This window comes from Salvelinus fontinalis, chromosome 11 (genome assembly GCF_029448725.1).
Source record: "Salvelinus fontinalis isolate EN_2023a chromosome 11, ASM2944872v1, whole genome shotgun sequence".
Taxonomy (NCBI): Eukaryota; Metazoa; Chordata; class Actinopteri; order Salmoniformes; family Salmonidae; genus Salvelinus; species Salvelinus fontinalis.
The window spans coordinates 40,822,792-40,832,018 of record NC_074675.1 but is presented as its reverse complement, the minus strand read 5'-3'; positions in this window follow the sequence as shown (position 1 = coordinate 40,832,018).

The window sequence follows — 9,227 nt, the reverse complement described above, 5'->3', positions numbered from 1 at the left end:
AAACTGGCCCTATCTCTGGGACTGGTGGCGGCATGACAAGAAGGAATGTCGCTCCAGATTAATTGTAGTGATCAGCAGGCAGCGAGAGGGGTAAACGTCAGGTCCTGACTGCCTCCATGATTTATAACCAATAATTCTGCATGAATGGGGCCTCCGAGGCACTATCAGGACCCCGCAGGGTGCCCACTTTGAGACACAAATAGGGTTGAAATCCATCTGTTTCCTGTGTGCTGATATGTTATGAGAGTGTGCACGGCAGCGCACCATCTTGAATTTCAGGAGCCCCACGAAAATGAAACTGGCCACTGTGAGAGAGGTATCTTCCCCTGAAATAGACCTGTGCCAGTCTGAAATTACTCTCATCCACTGTCACAAAGGTTTACTTTTTGCTATAGAACAGTTTTCAGTATTCACCATATGCAATGCCATTACTGAATATTATTGAGTAAAAACCCTCCAGGATCATACTACACCAACAAGTCGACTGAATGTGCTACAATATCCGTTCAAATAAAATAACACATTTTATTTCTGAATACATGGCTGACTGACTTAATTTGAAGATGTGTGGCACACTGTTTAATTCAGCAGTGCCAGAAATGAGGTTCAATGTTATTTTAATTCCAGACAGATCATGGTTGAAATTATAGTCAAATGGTATTTACACCACCTCTGTCTCTGAGATTCACCACAGGCCTACAGCAACTTCCTTAAGAGTATCAATCTGAAAGGGGTACAGTAAGACAGAGGATTTACAAAACACATCTCCACCTAAAACCCACAAGCAATCCTGAACATTCTACGATATTGACTATAGAACTCACACCAACACTGTGTAAAACTGAAAAAGAACCATACAGGATGTATTAAAGTCCGATTGGGAGCAACACGTTCAACAGAATCACAACACCAGGTTGGACTAATGTGTTAAATAAACACAATGCTCATCCAGCTGCAGCTTTACGGCAGATCCTAGTTTATGTCTTTAATATCTACATATAATGAAAGTCACACATGTAACGACCTCCTTAAAAATCCCATCTGCTGCACAACAGCACCACCAAAGGCAAAATGAGAAAGACAGAGAGAGACAGAGATTGAAACCGGTGAAGCCTAAACTAATTCCTGATTTCGAGGATCTGTAAAACCACGGACCTTGGGCTCAGGGTCAGTTTCCTTTGGTGGGTGATCACGCCATCCCTCCACCTCCTCCCCTTTACCCCTATCTTCTCTCTCTCTCTCTCTCTCTCTCTCTCTAAGAAGAAGAAGAAGTCTCTGGCCGCGCCCTCCTGACAACCACCAATCAACCCGGGTGCAATTTAAAAAGCCTTCAACAGCTGCCATTCCACCGGGCTGGCCATCAGTCCAGCTGCCAGAGAGCCAGACAAGTCAAGCAAACTTTGAAAGGCATGTTTGTTTCCCCCATGTTGCAAATGGAGGTGAAATACTATTTTCCCCTAAACAGACTTAGTCAAGGAGAATACATTTTTTAACTAGTGATACACTATGAAAAATGTCCAAGCAACTCAGATTTTTTTTTTGAGAGAGGATAAAATCCGCTCATGCCAGAAGTGAAGACAAAATGATGAAATGGTTACAGGTATATTTGCAACCGATGTCATCCAAATGTTTCAAAACAAGGGAAATGCTTGCTGCCCTTTTAGTGCACTCCGACAAAAGATATCTCTTGTTCACTTCCTCTTCTGGGGTTTGCCATTTGCCTTATGCTGATTTTGCCTGCTTTGCCAGTGTGTGTGTGTGTGTGTGTGTGTGTGTGTGTGTGTGTGTGTGTGTGTGTGTGTGTGTGTGTGTGTGTGTGTGTGTGTGTGTGTGTGTGTGTGTGTGTGTGTGTGTGTGTTTCTGAGTTCCAGGTTGGGCTGCCTGCTGCTGTGCAGTTCGCCATTCCATATGTCTTTGTCGAAAATATCCACGACGCAGCGTGGCTGCGAATGAGAGATTAAATCTCTCCAACTGGTATTTTCCCTCATTGAATGCAAACAAAACAGATTGGTGGCTGCCAGGTCTGCTGCATTGTGAAATGCAACAACTGGCCATCGGCACCGTTTTTCAGTATAGGCCATGTTGTCTCCGGTGTCCCGTCCACATGTTGTATTGTTTTAGAAAGAATAAAACGTCTGTGGATATTTTCCGCCTGTCTTGAATAGCGAACCAGGACCTGGATGTGAAAACAGTGCTGGTGTTACTGTTGTAGCATTTTAACAAATGGGGATACTTTACTCTAGACTATCGTTTGGTAGTTTGAGTGCATTCACAGGTGAAGTCAGTGGGGTATTTCCCTGTATGTCTGTTCATGGGGTTTCATAGACTAAGCTAGTCTTTGAGAGCTATAACAGTCTCTAGTCTCAGTATCTACAACCCTATACTTTACATGATGTCACAGTCTCTAGTCTCAGTATCTACAACCCTATACTTTACATGATGTCACAGTGTCTAGTCTCAGTATCTACAACCCTATACTTTACATGATGTCACAGTCTCTAGTCTCAGTATCTACAACCCTATACTTTACATGATGTCACAGTCTCTAGTCTCAGTATCTACAACCCTATACTTTACATGATGTCACAGTCTCTAGTCTCAGTATCTACAACCCTATACTTTACATGATGTCTGTGTCAGGCTGAATCATGTTGTGACAAAGGTGTCATTATATATGACAGGATCGTTCATAAAAAAAAAATCTTCCCTTATTCAAATAAAGGTTGGTCTCTTTAGCATTTTGTACAAATCTGACTCAATAGTTTATTATGGTCATAGTAAATGATGTCAGAACACTGACAATAGGAGGAATGTTTCTCCCCATGGAATCCATTTAGTATCATTGATTGTCAGTTTACCAAATTGCTCTACAGTCCATGCACTGGCACAGGATAAAGAAACCAAGCTGTCTTCAGCTGCTGTTCCTGGACCTGTCACAACCATTGTGTTGTGTTCCCTCCTGCTATCCGCAGATGCTTTTACCCCCATAGTGTTGTCACCCACTGGTACAGGTCTTGGATCGGATTTGTTGATAGCCACATGGGACCATACAGACAGCGGATCCAGTTGGCTTGATGGCACTGCTTCACACCTGGGAAAATGCTTATTTTGCATAGACTGGAAGAGGAACGGTTGGGTCTCTCAACATGATGGGGATTCAAGCTCCAGTGATGAACATTACCCGGAGGGCTCTGGCATTGGGGACGGATCCCATTGAGCTAGGGCAGTTCATGATTTTGAAGTAATTTGTCTAGAGTAGAATCACAGCTACTGTTTATAGAGCCTTCCCCACCTGTTGTAAAACGCTATATACTGCCCACTCTCAGATAAAAAAGTAGCACTGCAGGTTTTACACATTCCAATAATAATTACATGTTTATTATAGAACTAACTTCTCATCCGCCGGGGCTCTAGTGGAGCAGGTTGAGAGCTTCCAGTTCCTTGGTGTCCACATCACCAACAAACGAACATGGTCCAAACCACACCAAGACAGTTGTGAAGATGGCATGACAAAACCTATTCCCCCTCAGGAGACTGAAAAGATTTGGCATGGGTCCTGAGATCCTCAAAACGTTCTACAGCTGCACAATCGAGAGCATCCTGACTGGTTGCATCACTGACTGGTATGGCAACTGCTCGGGCTCCAACCGCAAGGCACTACAGAGGGTAGTGCGTACGGCCCAGTACATCATTGGGGCAAAGCTTCCTTCCATCCAGGACCTCTATAACAGGCGGTGTCAGAGGAAGGCCCTGAAAATTGTCAAAGAATCCAGCCACCCTACTCATAGACTGTTCTTTCTGCTACCGCACGGCAAGTGGTATCGGAGCGCCAAGTCTAGGTCCAAGACCTTCTTAACAGCTTTTCCCCCCAAGCCATAAGACTCCTGAACATCTAGTCAAATGGCTACCCAGACTATTTGCACTGCACCCCCCCATATTTTACACCGCGGCTACTCTCTGATGTTATCATCTATGCATAGTCACTTTAATAACTCTACCTACATGTACATATTACCTAAATTACCATGACTAACCGGTGCCCCCGCACATTGACTCTGTACCGGTACCCCCCTGTATATAGTCTCGCTATTGTTATTTTACTGCTGCTCTTTAATTACTTGTTACTTTTATTTCTTATTCGTATTTTTTTTAAACAGTAATGTTAGTTAGGGGCTCGTAAGTAAGCATTTCACTGTTGTATTCAGCACATGTGACTAATGAAATTTGATTTGAATTGATTTAATACAGTAATGTGAGCTCTGTCTGTAAAATACACAGCAAACATTCCATTCCAGAAAAACAATGGATATACAGCATTTTTTGTCAAAATACTTTTTTTAGGGGGTGAATCAGCTTTAATATTGCAAGTAGATTGTGGATTCTATCAATGCAATTTTCTGCATAATTTCCGATCCCCCATATATTAGTTTCATACATACATACATGTAATATATATATGCATATAATATATACAGTGGGGAGAACAAGTATTTTGCAGGTTTTCCTACTTACAAAGCATGTAGAGGTCTGTCATTTTTATCCTAGGTACACTTAAACTGTGAGAGACGGAATCTAAAACAAAATGCCAGAAAATCACATTGTATGAGGGCATTGAAGATGAAACGTGGCTGGGTCTTTCAGCATGACAATGATTCCAAACACACCGCCCAGGCAACGAAGAAGCATTTCAAGGTCCTGGAGTGGTCTAGCCAGTCTCCAAATCTCAACCCCATAGAAAATCTTTGGAGGGAGTTGCAAGTCCGTGTTGCCCAGCAACAGCCCCAAAACATCACTGCTCTAGAGGAGATCTGCATGGAGGAATGAGCCAAAATACCAGCAACAGTGTGTGAAAACCTTGTGAAGACTTACAGAAAACGTTTGACCTCTGTCATTGCCAACAAAGGCTTTATAACAAAGTATTGAGATAAACTTTTGTTATTGAAATACTTACAAATACTTATTTTCCACCATAATTTGCAAATAAATTCATAAAAAATCCTACAATGTGATTTTCTGGATTTTCTTTTCTCATTTTGTCTGTCATAGTTGAAGTGTACCTATGATGAAAATTACAGGCCTCTCTCATCTTTTTAAGTGGGAGAACTTGCACAATTGGTGGCTGACTAGATACTTTTTTGCCCACCTGTACACATAATACTGTTCAAAAGTTTGGGATCACTTAGAAATGTCCTTGTTTTAGAAAGAACAGCACATTTTTTGTCCATTAAAATAACATCAAATTGATCAGAAATACTGTGTAGACATTGTTAACTGGCAGCTTCATTAAATAGGACCCACAAAACACCAGTCTCAACGTCAACAGTGAAGAGGCGACTCCGGGGTGCTGACCTTCTAGGCAGAGTTGCAATGAAGAAGCCATATCTCAGACTGGCCAATAAAAATATAAGATTAAGATGGGAAAAAGAACACAGACACTGGACAGAAGAACTCTGACTAGAAGACCAGCATTCCGGAGTCACCTCTTCACTGTTGATGTTGAGACTGGTGTTTTGCGGGTACTATTTAATGAAGCTGCCAGTTGAGGACTTGTGAGGCATCTGTTTCTCAAACTAGACACTCTAATGTACTTGTCCTCTTGCTCAGTTGAGCACTGGGGCCTCCCACTCCTCTTTCAATTCTGGTTAGAGACAGTTTGTGCTGTTCTGTGAAGGGAGTAGTACACAGTGTTGTACGAGATATTCTCGCATGGAATAGCCTGAATTTCTCAGAACAAGAATAGACTGACGAGTTTCAGAAGAAAGTTAATTGTTTCTGGCCATTTTGAGCCAGTAGTCGAACCCACAAATGCTGATGCTCCAGATATTCAACCAGTCTAAAGAAGGTCAGTTTTATTGATTATCTAATCAGAACAGTTTTCAGCTGTGCTAACATAATTGCAAAATGTTTTTCTAATGATCAGTTAGCCTTTTAAAATGATCAACTTGGATTAGCTAACACAACGTACCATTGGAACACAGGAGTGATGGTTGCTGATAATGGGCCTCTGTACGCCTATGTAGATATTCCATAAAAAATCTGACGTTTCCAGCTACAATAGTCATTTACAACATTAACAATGTCTACACTGTATTTCGGATCAATTTGATGATATTTTAATGGACAAAAAATAGCTTTTCTTTTAAAAACAAGGACATTTCTAAGTGACCCCAAACTTTTGAACGGTACTGTATATTATTTATTTCTTTTAAATATATTTTCCTTCATTATTTTCCCTTAACCCTACCTCTCATCCCCTATTGGAGCAAATTAATGGACAACACTTGGTTATCTTGTTTTCTTTGTTGTTTTTAGTCCCAACCTTCAGCTCCCGTCAACCCCTCCCATCTATTTCTGAACACCATCCAGTTTTTATTTTTATTTATCATATATTTTCAACTGTGCTGTGAAGGTCTGAACCTTTCTATTTAAAAATAAAGGAGAGCCGCACACTCTAGGAGCTCAGATGCAAAAATGTAATTACCAATGTTTCGACAGCTAAGCTATCTTCATCAGGGTATAATCACAAACACTGCGGGATGACTCGTTTATATAGTGTCAAAAGACACACAGGTGTCTGTAATCATGGCCAAGAGTGGCCTAATATCATTGGTTAATTCTCAAATATTAAAATGGCATACAAAGAGCAGCATACAAAAAAACAAATGGATAGCATACGATCATAAATTCATTTTATACTACACAAGCTTACAAACAATTACAATGGCAAAGTCACAATAATCACAAGAATGGCTTCAGATCAAAGTCTACGTTGAGACCGAAGGGAGCAAGGGTCTTTGAGTTAAAGATCCAGGCAGCCTCTCGTTTTAACAATAGATTATCAAGGTCAACCCCTCTCCTAGGGAGGGTGACATGTTCCATGCCAATATAACGCAGAGACGAAATCGAGTAGCCTGCCTCCAAAAAGTGAGCCGCAACTGGGTAAGTCAAGTTTTTGCACTTAATGGTGCTACGATGCTCTGAGATACGTACTTTAATTCACGCTTTCTTTCACCCACATAATTTTTACCACAAGGACAAGTTATAAGATAAATAACTGCCTTAGTGGAGCACGTAATAACACCTTTGATTTGGGATTGATTTCCCTGTTTGTGGGTGTTTGAAGGATCTGCATTTATAAGTGCCATTGCATTGAGCATAGCTAGCTAGCTAACAAAATGTATCTCATTCTCAATACCCACAGCAATGATTAAAACATTCCCAAACCAAAAACCGTGGATTGATGGCAGCATTCGCGTGGAACTGAAAGCGCGAACCACTGCTTTTAACCAGGGCAAGGTGACCGGAAACATGACCGAATACAAACAGTGTAGCTACTCCCTCCGTAAGGCAATCAAACAAGCTAAGTGCCAGTATAGAGACAAAGTAGAGTCGCAATTCAACAGCTCAGACACAAGAGGTATGTGGCAGGGTCTACAGTCAATCACGGATTACAAAAAGAAAACCAGCCCCGCCGCGGAACAGGATGTCTTGCTCCCAGACAGACTAAATAACTGTTTTGCTCGCTTTGAGGACAATACAGTGCCACTGACACGGCCCGCTACCAAAACCTGCGGGCTCTCCTTCACTGCAGCCCCAGACGGCATTCCCAGCCGCGTCCTCAGAGCATGCGCAGACCAGCTGGCTGGTGTGTTTACGGACATATTCAATCAATCCTTATCCCAGTCTGCTGTTCCCACATGCTTCAAGAGGGCCACCATTGTTCCTGTTCCCAAGAAAGCTAAGGTAACTGAGCTAAACGACTACCGCCCCGTAGCACTCACTTCCGTCATCATGAAGTGCTTTGAGAGACTAGTCAAGGACCATATCACCTCCACCCTACCTGACACCCTAGACCCACTCCAATTTGCTTACCGACCCAATAGGTCCACAGACGACGCAATCGCAACCACACAGCACACTGCCCTAACCCATCTGGACAAGAGGAATACCTATGTGAGAATGCTGTTCATCGACTACAGCTCAGCATTTAACACATAGTACCCTCCAAACTCGTCATCAAGCTCGAGACCCTGCGTCTCGACCCCGCCCTGTGCAACTGGGTACTGGACTTCCTGATGGGCCGCCCCCAGGTGGTGAGGGTAGGTAACAACACCCCGCTGATCCTCAACACTGGGGCCCCACAAGGGTGCGTTCTGAGCCCTCTCCTGTACTCCCTGTTCACCCACGACTGCGTGGCCATGCACGCCTCCAACTCAATCATCAAGTTTGCGGACGACACTACAGTGGTAGGCTTGATTACCAACAACGACGAGACGGCCTACAGGGAGGAGGTGAGGGCCCTCGGAGTGTGGTGTCAGGAAAATAACTCAACGTCAACAACAACGTCACACTCAACGTCAACAAAACAAAGGAGATGATTGTGGACTTCAGGAAACAGCAGAGGGAGCACCCACCTATCCACATCGACGGGACAGTAGTGGAGTAAGTTTAGTAGTAAGTTTTAAGTTCCTCGGTGTACACATCACGGACACACTGAATTGGTCCACCCACACAGACAGCGTTGTGAAGAAGGCGCAGCAGCGCCTCTTCAACCTCAGGAGGCTGAAGAAATTTGGCTCGTCACCAAAAGCACTCACAAACTTATACAGATGCACAATCGAGAGCATCCTGTTGGGGTGTATCACCGCCTGGTACGGCAACTGCTCCGCCCACAACCGTAAGGCTCTCCAGAGGGTAGTGAGGTCTGCACAACGCATCACCGGGGGCAAACTACCTGCCCTCCAGGACACCTACACCACCCGATGTCACAGGAAGGCCATAAAGATCATCAAGGACAACAACCACCCAAGCCACTGCCTGTTCACCCCGCTATCATCCAGAAGGCGAGGTGAGTACAGGTGCATCAAAGCAGGGACCGAGAGACTGAAAAACAGGCATCAGACTGTTAAACAGCCACCACTAACATTTAGTGGCCGCTGCCAACATACTGACTCAACTCCAGCCACTTTAATAATGGGAATTGATGGAAATGTATGTAAAAATGTATCACTAGCCACTTTAAACAATGCCACTTAATATAATGTTTACATACCCTACATTACTCATCTCATATGTATATGTATATACTGTACTCTATACCATCTACTGCATCTTGCCTATGCCGTTCTGTACCATCACTCATTCATATATCTTTATGTACATATTCTTTATCCCTTTACACTTGTGTGTATAAGGTAGTAGTTGTGGAATTGTTAGGTTAGATTACT